Source organism: Cylas formicarius, unplaced genomic scaffold (assembly GCF_029955315.1).
Source record: "Cylas formicarius isolate icCylForm1 unplaced genomic scaffold, icCylForm1.1 PGA_scaffold_1__22_contigs__length_36826433, whole genome shotgun sequence".
Taxonomy (NCBI): Eukaryota; Metazoa; Arthropoda; class Insecta; order Coleoptera; family Brentidae; genus Cylas; species Cylas formicarius.
Genome location: NW_026844264.1, coordinates 11,403,907 through 11,419,806, shown reverse-complemented (window position 1 = coordinate 11,419,806; position 15,900 = coordinate 11,403,907). Strand labels below are relative to the sequence as shown.

The window sequence follows — 15,900 nt, the reverse complement described above, 5'->3', positions numbered from 1 at the left end:
GTTTGGTTAGTCTAAACCAGTTATTTCATACCAAAGAAGATAAGAAAGTCAATAAAATGGCATTTGAAATCATCAACGTTTCTTAAGTACGAAAAAAATACAAATATACAAATTTTTGCTAATTTTCTCTGCCAATCAGTTGTTGATGTCTGATTACCTGAAAATCGATTTTGACATACCGAGTGATTAATGAGTTGCAGGGAAGGTTGAATTAACGGATATTCAATCGTCAAAAATCAGATTAATTGACAAGATAACTAAAAAATTCCAAGATTAATGAGTATTTACAATTTTATTTTAGCCTAAATAGGTTCAATTGTCTCATTGATGATTTCACATCCATCCAAACAGTGATCAGGTAATCAGTCGTACTGCCTATCTCATTGACCAAAATATGTTTCCCCATTCCTTATTAAAATACATTTTCTCATATCTTTCGAACTGTATAACTGCAATTTAAATTATTATGGTTTCACAGGCAATGATTTGTGCATATTAAATGTGAAAGGTCCTTCAAACTTTTTTGTTTTCTAACGTGGTGGTGAAATAAATCCATGAAATCGTAAAGCTAAATTGTGCACATCTCTTCGCTAAGTAATTATTTTGAATAATTTGGTGACACACACGTACTTAATACTAATACTAATATGATTCAAAAGCATATGGAATTTTTCTACTTATTCTATCATATCAAAATTCAGGAACCTCCTTATAAATTTCTTAAACTTTAATTATTTAGCAATACTAATTATCATTAGACAGTTTTATTATAAATTTTAGCATAAATTCTGTGTATATTGTTAAATAAGCGTTGACTAAATATCAAGAACAGATTTTTTTTCTGAAATATTAAAAATAATAATAATTGTAAATTGACCTTTGTATCCTTTTAGTCGAAGACTGTTGCCTCCTTGAACAATATTTTCCAGTCGCTTCTTAAACCACGCGGTAATTTGGTTAAACATTGAATTTTGTGCGACATCAAAAACTAAAAATTCCCTTTGTAGTTCGTTAAACGCTTGGCACCTGTCTAAAACGACAATTAATAATGAGTTGCGCATTTTCACATCAAATAAAATCGACCTCGGAGTTTGCCAATTTATGCGGAAATAAAAAAAATCATTGGAAATGAATCTATTCGTGGACATGTCACCGGAAAAATATGCGCCAGCTAGCGATCGCAAATGTCGATCGATAATAACGCGATTCTCCAAATTGTTATTTATGTGCGTTATAATACTTAATTGCAGCCAATTTCGTGAGCAAGAGTCGAGGTTACACAAAAGATTATTAAATAAAGCTAGTATTGCCATCAATTGTTCTCTTCCGGACGTACCGGGAATTATATTGTTTACAAACCTGAAGCAATCAAAAGACAATCGAATAAAACCAGACGAAATTTTATGTTTCGATTGCTGTCGATGCGTTTGTTCGAATACGGGTTTGCCCTTCTAACTCGGCATTAGTCTACAAAATTATCAAAAATTATTTTATTTAATTTTTAAAAAATTATCATTCCGATCCTTTTGGTAATTAAAACGTGAATCATGAATGAATTTTTAAGATATTGAATGAAACAGGAAATACGATAGAACAATAAAGATTCTTGCAATAATGAAGTACATTTTTCGCATTTTTCGCAACCAGTCTTTAATACTTTCCAAGACAAGATAATACATTAACATAAAATAATCAACAAATAACACTACAAATTTAATGCGTCAGTTTTACAGAAAAGAACGACAGAAAGAAATGTGCTTATCGCAAAACGCACGCTCATGTCATGACGTCAGTGCTCGTATCGAATCCGCCTCACCCGCTAGCAGCCGCACAAGCAGCTCAGCTCTACATTTTCATATTATTTTTCGACAAGCAAATCGCTACTGACGTTTCCTTTCTATATAATTTATTAAATGCAGCGTGAATTGTTTTATTTATATAATAATTTAGAACTTTAAAAGATGGCGTTTCGTCCAATAGGTCACACATTTTTCCGAAAAACTGGTTGATGCAAATTTAATTTTTCTAAAAATTTGTGTTTGTTTGTGTAAATGTTTTTTCTTAAAATGAACTCGCCACCTTTAATATTGACACACCATTGAATGAGGGATTTATAAGGCATGGCCAGCAGATTTCCAACTTAAAGAGTTGGTTTGATGCAAATATGGGCATTTAGCTTAGGAGCCTGTGGGGTGAGGAGTTTTGCCTAAAAATGAATGGTTATTATGGTAATCAGGTAAGGTGGGAGAAAATAATTCCTAATTTCATAATTATTTAAACGTTCTTTTAAAATCCTTAATTGATAATATTAAACAAAAATACAGAAAACAAGAAAATAAGTACAGCTGCCCTGTGACACGTGTTTTCGATTTGTTTATATACCGATGAAATGACACTTTGGAATTCGAATCATCAAGTGCTTTGCAATAAATATTTTTTGTTAGCCTTTTCACTTTCAACAAGTTACTTTTCTCACAAAAAAATAAGAACAAACAGACAGAGTACGTGACGTCGAAGTTAAAAACTCCTCTATAATGTATTGAGCTTTTATTTAACTTTGTCACATTAGAAACCATATCGCTATTATTAAAAAAATAACTATTTATTATTGTATGAGTAAGGTTTAAGAAACGCCGTCTCGCTGGCAACATTTTCTTAGCTCGTCGAGATATTTACTGCCCATTAAAATGAAAATAATGCTATGTCTCTGGATTACATATCTGTGGCATGACTCGTCCAACTAAAAAAATGAATGTAACACACCATAGAAGTATAAAAGTTAGTGCATTTCAAAAATATAGTCATGTAGGTACCTATAAGCTATAGCAATAATTGTCATCCATATGGCTGGGACCAGTTTTACCGACAGAAACTGGAAACGCGAGTTACAAATAATTGAATGTACAAGTATATCACTCACACACGTATAGGCCAATAACAAATATTTGCGAGTCGTCTGGCACCGGTTTTAGCTTGAGATCGTCTTTTGCTGGTTCAATAACGATACTGATGAGACATAATATGGCAAAACCCAAATACAACACGGTACTCAGGTATTTGACCAATAAAATATGTCAGAAAATTAAATAGAATGTTTAATGTAGAGAATGTTTCAAGAAACGTTCCTCTAATTTCTAATAATAAAAATATTAGTTTTCTTAGAAAACATTTTTCTGAACACGTCTCTTTCGGGGCACCAAAAAAATTAATTAACTTCTAAACCAAGTCGATATTCGATTTACCCCAGACATTAGCGGAATGTTCCTTGAAACACCCTTCTGATAACAGACCGTATTGACGGTCGGTACCAATTTTAAGTAAAATGCTCTGAAAATATCTTATGGCTCAGGGCGAACAGAAAAAAATGGTTTATGCCCAGTTTCTTAATGTCTGTAATGAAGAATCATTCCACTTCATGGGTAACAAGAACTTGTGGAAACCTGTGATGGAAATAATTGTTTCTTAAGAAAAAACTGAAAACAGAAAATTGGTTAGTTGGAAAATTATCTGCGGGCAAAGACGCATTTAAGAGTACTTAGACAGTTTCGAAGGCAAAAAATCAATATCTTCCAGAAAACGGATACCCCCAGATAATGTCATCTACTACTCAAGAAAATGCCCAAGTTTTTTTTGGAAAAAAACATGAGATTATTCATTGGATTACTTTAAATTAAAAGCAATTAATTAATAAAACCTCTTTCTATGAAATTTGTTGTCGATGAAATCGCTTCAAAACCAATTATGTACTCCTCCTTCGGCTATACTTATGTGAATTAAAGCTGCATAAGTTAATGAGTTTGTAGCAACCTTCTGGCAAGAGGAAATAAAGGCAATGGATTGGAAAAAATTGAGTAAGTACATCGCATATGGTATTAAAATAGAAAAAACTATGCGGGAAGCTGATAACATGCTAGAGAAAACTGTACAGCCCCCTGAACGTCAACGATTATAGTTAATTTGACTACTCGGAATATAATACTTTACATAATACTTTGTATACTGTAAAACTATGATTATAATTAAGTTTTATTATTGTTATATTTATTGCTTTTTACAAAACTTCTGGATTCCTCCTGCGTCGGTTTTTGCTGAGTCGAAATTGCTGACGTTTCGTCAATCATCCTATTGGTTTATTCAAAGCTTGACTGAAACTGGCTCCTATTTTACTCTGTACCTGCTTATGATTATGTTGTTTGAGGGGGGAGGGGGCTAATGAGGGGTATAAACACCGTCTCGGGTGACTGATTCCCAAATTGGAGACAGGTAGAGACCTGAGTCACGATTAAGATTATTAGGTTGTTTATAGATTTCTATTGACTCTCGGATTTTTCGTTGGTATAAGAACTGATTACTTGCAAGAATTTTAGTGTTCCAAATAAAATTTTATGCCCGGTTTCATGAGTGTGTTCGGCAACAGCTGATGACTTTATTTGCCTTAGTCGTAAGGCTCTTTTGTGTTCTTTGCCGCATATGCATGGAATGCTGTAACCTTCGGGCGTCTCAAATGGAATTTTGTCTTTGAAGGACCGCAGATGTTGAGAGATTTTTAGACAAGTGGTAAATCTGGTTTTGACGTTATACTTCTTTAGAACTTTTGATATGCGGTCAGTGATGTTTTGAATGTAAGAAAGGGCCACAGTGGCAAGTGTAGGATTGCTTTCGGCCTCATTACTATTTTAATTTTAATTCTGTTTTCAGTGACTCGGGCTGAGATAGTTTTACGGCTCTGTAAACCATGCATTAACGTATCGGTCTGTGTGAGTAGGTTTTCTGTAAACACAACGACCCAATGTTAGGTCTGATTTTCTATTGATAAGAATATCTAAGAATGGCAGGTTATTATTGGCTTCCAACTCAATGGTAAAACGTATGTTAGGGTGTATCGAGTTTAAATGTCTAAGAAAATCTACTAGGGTTTCTTGACCATGAGGCCAAATAAAAGTATCATCGACGTAGCGTTTCCATAATTTTGGTTTTAGGTGAAAGGTTTAGAGAGCTTTCTTCTCAAAGGCATATATATATATATATATATATATATATATATATATATATATATATATATATATATATATATATATATATAAAATAAAATTATGGAAACGCTACGTCGATGATACTTTTATTTGGCCTCATGATATATATATATATATATATATATATATATATATATATATATATAAATATATATATATATATATATATATATATATATATATATATATATATATATATATATATATATATATATATTCGCGATGACTGGTAATTGTGGAGAACCCATAGCTGTTCCCCACGTTTGTTCAAAAATTTGACCGTTATAAGAAAAATATGTTCCCGATAAGCATTTTTCAATTAAGTTGAGAAGGTTTGGTTCCAGATTCTCGGATTTTAATATATCTGATGTCGAGAGTTTCAGGAATAGGAACTTTGGTAAAGAGGGATTCTACGTCGAAACTAACTAGAATATCGTGTTTATCTAATGTAATGTAATTAGCCTTACGACTAAGACAAATAAACTCATCAGCTGTTGCCGAACACACTCATGAAACCGGACATAAAAATTTTATTCGATAAGACTAAAATTCTTGCATGTAATCAGTTCTTCTACCAACTAAAATCCGAGAGTCAATAGAAATCTATAAACAACCTAACAATCGTAATCGCGACTCAGGTCTCTACCTGTCACTAATTTGGGAATCAGTCATCCGAGACGGTCTCATTCGCGCCCTCCCCCCCTCAAACAGCATAACCATAAGGAGGTACAGCAACAACTACAACAGCAAAAACCGACGCAGGAGGAATCCAAAAGTATTGTAAAAAGCTTTACAGTAGCCTGTGGAAGTTTCTTTGAAAACAAAATTATATTTATTATTCTGTAATTCTCCATTGCATGCAAATTAGTGTGACCCTATTTTAAGAACGAAATTATCGAAAATTATAATTGCAGTTGTACATCCTGTTTAATGATCCCTGTCAATGAAAATTTACGTTTTATTATTCACACGCATTAGGAAACTTTGCATGATGATCATTTAAAACAAAACTTCGTTTAACAGGATTTTACCTTTAATTTCAAAATTTCATCATCAATTTTCATCTAAAGAAATTAACATCCTGTATGTGTTCAAGTTCTATAAATCGTATTCTCATTTTTTCCGACACAACAATAAATGGAATTAAGATAATAAAATCTTAATCGCTCACTATAAACGAGTAAATGATTGGTCTTAGTCACCAATCCATGATCTTCATCGTGTCTGCGTTAAAATCATTATTAATCGATGAACAAAAATTTGTGTTGCTGCACCATTCATCTCCAAACAAACATCCATTTGTGATAACGTACAGCGAAAACTATATCGAAGATAAAACTTTGAAAGCATTGGGAAGTATTTTCAGGTAAATATGAAAACTTTGACTCTCTAAACTTTAGCTCGCTTTTATGTATTCGACAAAGGTATTTGTGTTTGTAAACAATTTTACATTTAAATAACTTTCCACTGTGCTTACGCTAATGTAGTTTTTACTCGCAAGTAGTTTCGCTTACCTAACGTTCCCGCGAAAGTTCAACAAAGGCTAAAAGAGACACTCACTTATGTTTGCGGTTAGATCAAACAGTTCAAGACGACTGCCCGTAAATTCCAATCAGAGTTAATTTTAGCTGCACTATACGCACTACAGCATGTATATTGTTTACCTCCACCGGGTAACAAGTGCCAGTGAGGTATACTTCTGGATTTTTCCTGAAATGGGTATTGACTGGAACGAGGCAGAAGAAGTGTACCTACACATTCTACAGTCTGCAGAAGTTTCCATGTAAAATTAAGTGCCAATAAGTGCGAAAGAGTGTGGATGGAGACTGACAATGTTTTGTAAAACAATTTGTGACTTAGTATATAAAAAACAAATTTTAAAGCAATAAATGTTGAGCTTTTATCTGAAGAAGTCTTAAGGAACTGACACCAAACACCAAACTGTGAAATCAAACAAGCTCAGAAGCCTCAGAAGATCGGAAATTGTTACAGTTTTATAGTCTTAAATCACAAATATAGTTTATGCAACAAAAAAAACATTTTTGTCTCGAGTTTGGTTTGGTTAGAAAAAAAATCAGTAATAATTGAGGATGAAAAGACTGTTATCCTTGTATAAAATAATATCTAAAATAAAAAACGATGATTTCATTCCATCGATGGGTAAGAAAATAGTGTGGAAAACATTGAGGGAAATGAATTTTCAGACAGGAGTAAGAAGAAAGAATATGAAAAGCTGATAACATAGTAGAAAACACTGTAAAACCCCCTGACTACTAGGAACATGAACAAAAATTTATATACGAAGTTGTATTGTAAACAAATTAAAAAAAATTCAATTTACCTATTTTCATATTATTCTTACTTCTAATTACTCTGCTCATGCCTCTACCCCTTGATGACTAAAATTTACATAACAAGTTGTATTGTAAATAGTAGATTCTTTTAAATAACAATATTTTTATATTATCCTTACTTCTATATAAGTCTTTTTATTTAGTCGTATAATAATTAATATTCCAATTATCTGCTTATCTCTATAATCATTATTATATTAATTATTCTAATAAATTAATTGTAGTAACCCGTATGTCTTTGCAAATTTACATTTTTTTACTCCCTTACATTAAGAAACGAACGATAATATTTTATATTCATTTTACGGTCATTCATGATCATGATTCAACAGTTGTTTCTTTTTTTTTCAAAGTTTGTACTACTTGAACAAGTACCAAATTTCCAGTTATTGTCTACTTCTCATTAATAACACCATACAACTAACAACATAGCGTGCCGTAGGTACCCTCCGTACTTGAGAGAATGAAAGAACTTTTCAAATAGTTTCATATTAATTGATAAATTATACTCCCAGGAAACATTATTGTTATTAATTTTATCGTCTTAATTGCATTAAAAATAACTGTTTTGGAGTACTCTTGAAGTCTAATAAGCTCCCTGTTAACTGTGATAGAAGCAAGGTGCTTCTTTTTATAATATTAACTGTGATAACTTTAATAGTTTTGTAAATAAGTTTTTATTAATAAGAATGTAGCAATGACCTTTCAATACAATTTATTTTTATTACGGCAGATATATTTGCATTAAAACATACCTGAAACCATCAAGTTCCAAGTTTTTCCCACCAAATTTCCAAAATTCATAATAACTTTGTTTGGTCACGTCTTATACGTACTTTGTCGAATCGTAATTTGGATTTTGTCTCCCCTTTACCATTTTAATTTGATTTAATTTGTTTACTAATGATAATATTGGGAAATTCCGAATATATTCTCGCATTATTAGATATCTCCAAAAGTGTTTTTAAAAGAAACGAACCTAACGTAACTTAAACCTATATTACATTAATTATTAATTAATGGTATTGTGCGACATATGTACACAGGGCGTTAACTTTTTTGTGCACCGCAAATCGATGGCGAGAGATTAAAAAGATTTAAATTTACGGACGAATATATAATCGCGGTCATTTTATTAGCTTTCCCCCGTAATAAAATACGAATTTTACGGTCGGCATTTGCATATCTGAAAACGAAGGTTTCCCGAAGTTTGATTAGTTTAAAATTAATTTCGTTTATTTGGAAAGGTACGGTGGACAGGTAGATCGCTTTCTCGTTCGAGGTGCGATAAAAATGTTAATTTTCATTTCATGTGGCACAAGTTCGACGTTTTTCAAATATATTTCAGTAAACGCGCTCAATGTTTCTAGTAGGGAATACCTGTAATGCCGTCATATTCCCAAAACCATCTCAAGGTCCTGACGAAACGAGCCTCTGCAAACAATTAAATTCGGTTTGCGTTTGCCAATATTTGGTGCGCAATTTATGTATAGCACAGTCACTTCAAAGGCGAACGCCTAAGACAAATTTCACGCTGCGTTTTACCGGAAAGCAACCGGTGGTGCGCATGTAAATTAGCGTGGGACCCATTACAGTTAACTATTGTGGGGTTGTATTCAAATTGATGAAAGCTGTGAATTTGTGTTGAAACAGATGATATTAGGTTCATTCCAACTCAAGTCAGGAACAATTCCATAAGGCTTGTTTACATCAGCAGAAAGGTAAGGCAAGCAAGCAGTTGTGGTGAAGCAGTGATACAATGGACTTTAAACGAGTAAAATTAAAATCAGTTTTCAAATCATCTTCCAAATTTTTAATAGCGACTAATCATGTTAGAGCTTGATGGTAGCGTTTTAAAATGTTTTAGAAGATCCTTCTTCTTCCTCTTCTTCGGCATTTTCCTTTACGAGTTCGTCATTTTTATCCTCCACAGTTCTCTTACATTCCAGTTCCCTACTCTCAGATCTCTATCAATCATCACATGTCGTCTTCTCCATGGAGGTTCCCATTCCAGTATTCGTTTTGTAATGCTCTGTTTTCTAACTTCCTTCCTATCAAACATTTTATTCCCATTCGTTGCCAAATTTCTGCAGTTCTCATTTTGTTAGTTCTTGTGACTTGTAGACATCTTCCAAATCCATCGAAGTCCAATTCGACCGTTCTTATTTTGTTTCTTATCGTTATTGTCATTGGCCATACTTCTTCTCTATGTAAGGTGATATTTGGCTTTTGGAAGATTCTTTTTTTGTTTTCTTGCTTCTGTAGTGCTCGGTGTATTGTCAATCCTAGATACTTGTAAGTCAGGAAGCTATTAATAATTTCGTCCTCTAAATTCAAATCTAAATCCGCAATCTGCAAGGTTCAACAAAATATCAATCATTGTTGAGAACTACACCTACAAGCTTTCAGACTTTGCTAGTATTTAAATACTTATGATTTAAAAAATGTGCCGTATATTATAACGCGTATGTTATTTGCGAGCTATATTTGCTATTCGTCTGTTCCCGTTTTCTGTCCTCTGAGATTCGGGTCCATTTCGTTTATATGTGAATAAGAAATGTCGAATATTTTGAAGAATTGAACCTATAATTGTACTGAATACCAAGTGCTGAGTACTATTTGTTATATTGTAAATCGGATATTAATATATTTCTTACCTAATAGATTGGTCATAATGAGAGCCGTTATGTCAGAGTAAAGAGAAATAAATGGCAAATTAATGATATAGTCATTATGATATATTAAATGTAGCCGCTCCGAAAACACTTCGAACACTGGGCAGTGTTCGAAGTGTTTTCGGAGCGCGAGCATTGAAGATGCCAAGTGAGATTTTGGCGAAACGTCTGCAGGATTCCAGTCGGATGCAAGATTTGCAGGATTCCAGTCGGATGCAGGATTCCAGTCGGAGTTCAACGAGCGAACGGATGATATCCCGGAATATAGTGTCATCATATATATATATATATATATATATATATATATATATATATATATATATATATATATATATATATATATATATATATATATATATATATATATATATATACTACCTGTTCTGTACGCTTTTCGTACCAGGAAACGAAAAATCGCGTATTCATTTTTTATTATTATTTTATTAGAAGTAGGTCGAGTTTCGGGTTTTTTCCGGACATCAATTAGAACTTTACTAATTTCAAAATGCCTATAGTTTGTCGTAATCAAGAATGAATTTCTCCGAGAAAATTATTTTAGATTGATTTCTCGAATTCGGATATTTTTAATCATATTTCTTGTAATGTACCTCCGCTATCAGTTTAATTCCTAGGAGAATCCCTTTAATACCAAATTTAATGATTTCTCTAAAACACCAAAGAAGAGATAGTCCATTCGTCTTGCTTTCCGCGCTGTCGCACTGGCACCCACTCAATTCTTGCCAAAGCGTTTAGCCGACCAATAGGCGGTTTCAATCCCGGTTTTATAAGCGCCTCAGAGCAAACGAACCGGTGTATGTACAAAGCTAGCCCAAGTTCTATTAAGGCACTAGAATTATGTCAGCGAAAGCATTGTTAATCATTCCCAAAGATATAGTTGATTGTAGAGCGACTCGCTCAAACGGATTAACTAAATGGCCCCGTTCGGACGTTTGCGCCTGCCTTAACAAAGGTTTTCCATTAATGTGGCACAAAAGGTGAAGTTGATTTAATAAATATTACGTTACCCCGACCGGAATTAGTTATAGCCACGATCCCGATATCGTAAACTATCTCAATTACGGTTACAAGTTTTGTACCCGAAACTCGTGCCTAATAACTGGTTTGTTGTAGAGTTGGAGAGACGAACCCAATTTGTTGTTGTCGGAGTTTGAGCGAACTTGATAGACGGTAATTCGGGCAAACCTCGCTTAAAGAGAGAGTGAGAAAGAGAAAGGGAAAGCGTAAGGGAGTGAAAGAAATAGAAGCTTTTTTACCAAAAAAATAAACAATACAAAGATTAGCTCCTATTGATAAAGCTTGACAAAACTATCAATACACGTTCATAGTAAATATAATTAATTTATATTAAAATATTATTACTCGTTCAAGACCGGATTTAACCTTTGGAAATTTGTTCATGTTTTCATGTTTTGTTGAGAGTCAACAGTGATGAAATGATCGTGTTGTGTCAAAAACCGCTAAAAATTATATACCTACAATTTAGTTCATTTAGTTCTTATTAATTTAGCCTTAGAGATGTGGTCCTATCGACGCATCCTGAGAATGTCATGGATGGAGAAGGTAAGAAACGCTACAAAGTATCAACAAAGACTGCTAAGTAATAGTAATAACCATAATTAAAACACGAAAGCTTCAGTATTTACGGTACATCATAAGTGGGGAGAAGTATTCACTACTGATAAATATCATGCATGGTAAAATAAAGGGTTAGAAAAGTGTAGGTGTAAGTGTAGATAGACATCCCAGCTCCAGAATTTAAGGGATTGGTGTAGCTGCAGTTTCAGCGAATTATTTATAAAAGTAGCCAACAAAGTGGATACCAGAGGAAGAAGAAGAATTTAGAAACATTACTAACACTTTAAAACGCCAGCTTCCGGTTTTCGCTTTTGGCAATCCTGTTACATGTTAATGTGGAAAAACTGCGTCCCACGGATGTAAGATTTAGTAATATACTTAAACCTCGCTTTCACTTGTATCTATATTATATTCCAAATTGTTTTAAAATTTATAGGAGAAAATTACTGTAGAAAAATTTGTTTGCTCACAAACGTATACACACTCTTTTCCTTTTGAATTTTTCTAAACTCTTGATTCAGATGTATGCTGAGATTACAGCTTGCCCTGGATTTCATGTTCAGATGTCCCCTATAGTTCTGCAAATTTTTGAAATGCATCTTTTCTTTTCACTCTATTTCTAAAATCTTTGAAATAAACCCATTCCATATTTCTAGGTACAGTTTGAAATTCACAATTAGCAAAAGAGTTTCCTTTCTATTTCAAACAAGGGGTAGCAACTTTGTAGTTGGCCCTAAAGTAAACTTTGAGCAAAACTTCTCTAGCTCTGCTGTTGATATCCGTTTCAAGTAACGTGTGATATCTAGACTCTCTAAAGAAAACTAGTCAAAATAAATGGTACAAATAAACTGAAAAACAATACACCCATTCGAAAAAAATATGATGGTAGTGTTAGGAAACTATCACTCCTGCAAACAATGGACAAGATAGAGTAAGCAAACAACATATATGCGAAGGTCGACTAACAATGATATTTGTTACTATATACAAAATGACTCTTAGTTCTCAATTTTAAGATGTGAAATTTTAATAAATCATACTTATTTGCGAGCTGAATCTGTAAACATGGGACATGATATGTGATCATTTAAATCACATTTTGTCAATCCAAAGTCTGAAGATCAGCCTAGCTTGTATATTTCACTACTATAACTATAAATCGCAGATGAAGCAAAGATAGTTATTATTATTTTGTTTCTTCGGCTCAGTTCATCAGTGCAAGGTTTATATTTTAGCCATAGTTAATCCCTAACTAACCAAAGCTAACTGTACATCGACTCACTGGACCTTAATCTAAGTACCGAGTATAAATTAGGTACAAATAATTTGAGTTAGTCTTTGAGTGCAAAAAGAAGTACATATTTAAAGGCAGGTGTTTTTCCTCTGCTAAGGTTTATTTAAAGTTGCATACTTTATATACTTTTAGGTTAAAGCCCGTTACGCATCTTCCTCGCTTCGTACTCACGCAAGTCTTTCGCCTCAATCCAAACCCCCTCTTATGCTTGACATTCAAATAAAACATCTGGCAAACTCCTAATGCGCCTTAAGATTTACATAAATCTAATGTCTTCGACAATCTCCGTACCGGAAGAAATCCGGACCTGTAATATAAATTCGATGTCTTTTATTAAAAAATCTGAGCACGTCAGGGGACTTTGGAGAAGGTTAAACAAAATTTTTTGCTTTGACTTGTCTTTTTGTCTGCAGCGTATTGAAGGTTTTACCTTTGATGGATCGATGTGATTGTTGAGAGCAAGGCTGTGTTTGTTTATTATTAATTATTATAGTAATTTTAATGAATGTAAAGTGACGTCACGTTACTGCGAGTATTTGAAAAGATTGCTAGCCTATCATTGAGATTTGTGATTTAGGCTAATATAAAATCTAAAATCAGCAAAGGATTGTATTTAATAACTTCATTTGTAAAAAGTTCTTCCATTCCGCATTAAGATGTAATTGGGAAGGACTATGGATGGCAGAACAAAAAGCTGAAGAATATTAAAAAAAAAAACAAAACAGCAACATGAAAAGGAGCATGTAAAAACTTCATGTATGATCCACCACCCGGAGCCAAGAAAGAGATGAATATCAATGTAAATTGAAAATAAAACAAGCGTTTATCAATGAGTGCTGCAAAATCACTTGAAAGTTCCATCATTGTGGATCAGAAATTACTTGTACGTTTCTCGAAGGGGGGTTAAAATTAAAGAAAAAACGCGTCAATTCAGTTGAAGCAAACAAATATTTATTGGTCAATGAAAATGAAGAAGGAAATTATGAGGCCGTTTTCTTACAACTTTCAACCAAGGAACAGAAATTTGAAAAAATTGAAAAGTGGAGATTAAAACCAAAAAGGAAATGGATAATAATAGTGACGATAGTCATAATAATTAGTCAAGGAATAATGGATATGAAAGACATAATGAAACCAGTGATTATCCGAAATAAAACAATAATACAGATTCGGGTAAAACTAAAACTTATCGGAGGCAATCTTTCATTTTTATGAGACTAGTGGTTACTACCACCCTCTACATGCGACAATCCGTTTTTGTGCTGTTCCGGTTGACTTCGTATTGACTATAGCCATGCATTCGGTTTCGACGATATATCTACTTATGGTTGAAAGTTCAATATCGTAAGCCTCGTTTGACCGTGTGTCCTTTCCGCATGAAGTTAGCTAACGCAAAACGACCAGAAAGTCCGTGGAATTCACGTCGCGTACGAAACTCCGATCGTGCATGGAGTTGGGAGTTTCCATGCACCATACAAAAACATATTCCGATGCATTTGCTCATTCGAATTCCGAAAAGCTACGCCAAATATGATTAATAGCATTCGTTTATATCTCGGAAAGCAAACTGGGGTTGGCCGAGTAAGTTTCGTGGTTTTTGGTAAAAGATGCCATAGGGGTTTCAAGTCTCTTTAAAATATAAAAGCCTCAAAATATTGGACAGAAATTACTAAACATACCTCATAATGGAAGTTAGCACATCGAGGAAAATTTGCGCGATAGATTTATTACATATTTTCGGTTGGATTTAACAACGAAGCTGACCCTAATGTCCTCAGTAAAGTGTTCAAGTTTTGACCTACGTGTCTGTGGTGTTTCAATGGACCTGAGGCTTAAATATTTTTTCAGTTTGCCCCCTAGCGAGTAAAATGTAGAATACTGAGCGGACTTTTCCATGGGAATTAGCTTCTTTTTCGTATCTTCGTTTATAGATAACTAGGATTGTGTTCATGGCATTTTTTTTATCTGTTGAATATATTAAGATGTAACAGTTTTTTTCTAAGTACTCTTATTTTTCCTCTGCTTACGATTGGTTCATGTAGTTTCGGAGATCTCTTATTTGGAAACTGTGTGGCGTTACTTAGAATTGACATTTAACAGCTTTTGGAGGAAATTCTTTCGGCAGTTTTCCCCTAACAATAAATTCTTATTTTTTAGTGCGATTCCAGAGCTGCTGATGAAATAGTTTGCTGAGTTCAAAAATAAATACTGACTAGGTCAATTATGGGCTTGGACGGCTAATAAAATAATGAAATGACAGTCGGTCAACAAATTTTGCGTACACATAGTATTTTTTCAGTTTTCTTTTAATTTCTTCTTTCACTTACCTTTAATGAGAAATATATTTGAAGTAAATATCAGCAATCTCATTAATAGTAACAAAAATAAAAAAAAGTATTTGAGCGATTAGAAATAGGGCAGTTTTAGAAGCAAAAAACTATGTCAAATAAGTCCTCATACACTTTAATAAATCACTATTCAGAACTGCAGGTAGACCCGTTAATTATCAATATTTTATCAAGTTAGCTTGTATTAAATTTCGCTTAAACAAATGAGTTATACGTGTTTATTTTTGACGCCACTTTTAAGTCAATTGTTTTGAAATAAAAGCAAAATGAGGGCTAAAAATTGCGAAATTGCAGTTGCGCTTCGAAAAATCAAAGTAAATTTATGGGAAAAGAAAAAAATCCGTTAGAGATATTAATAAAATAATTAAAAAATCACATTCGACAGTATAGTATGTAAAAAATCAATACAAATCCAACGGATTTTATAAAGTGCGGCTACGCTCTGGTCGTCCCAGGAAGTTAACGAGAATAGTCTTCTGTTGTGAAAAAATTAGGATTAATTCTAAAACAAGCTCTCCAAAACTTGCAAAGAAAAAGAGGGAAGGTTCTCAAAAAATGTTAGTCCTCAAACGATTAGAAACTGCTTGCATCGAGCAGGTT

The 15,900-nt window shown here is 33.3% G+C and overlaps 1 protein-coding gene across 1 annotated transcript in view; it reads left to right on the top strand.

The window, feature by feature from the left end:
- Window positions 1-15,900, top strand: part of LOC132696243 (adenylate cyclase type 6) — a 206,586-nt gene that overhangs the window by 24,300 nt on the left and 166,386 nt on the right. The window lies entirely within an intron of this gene.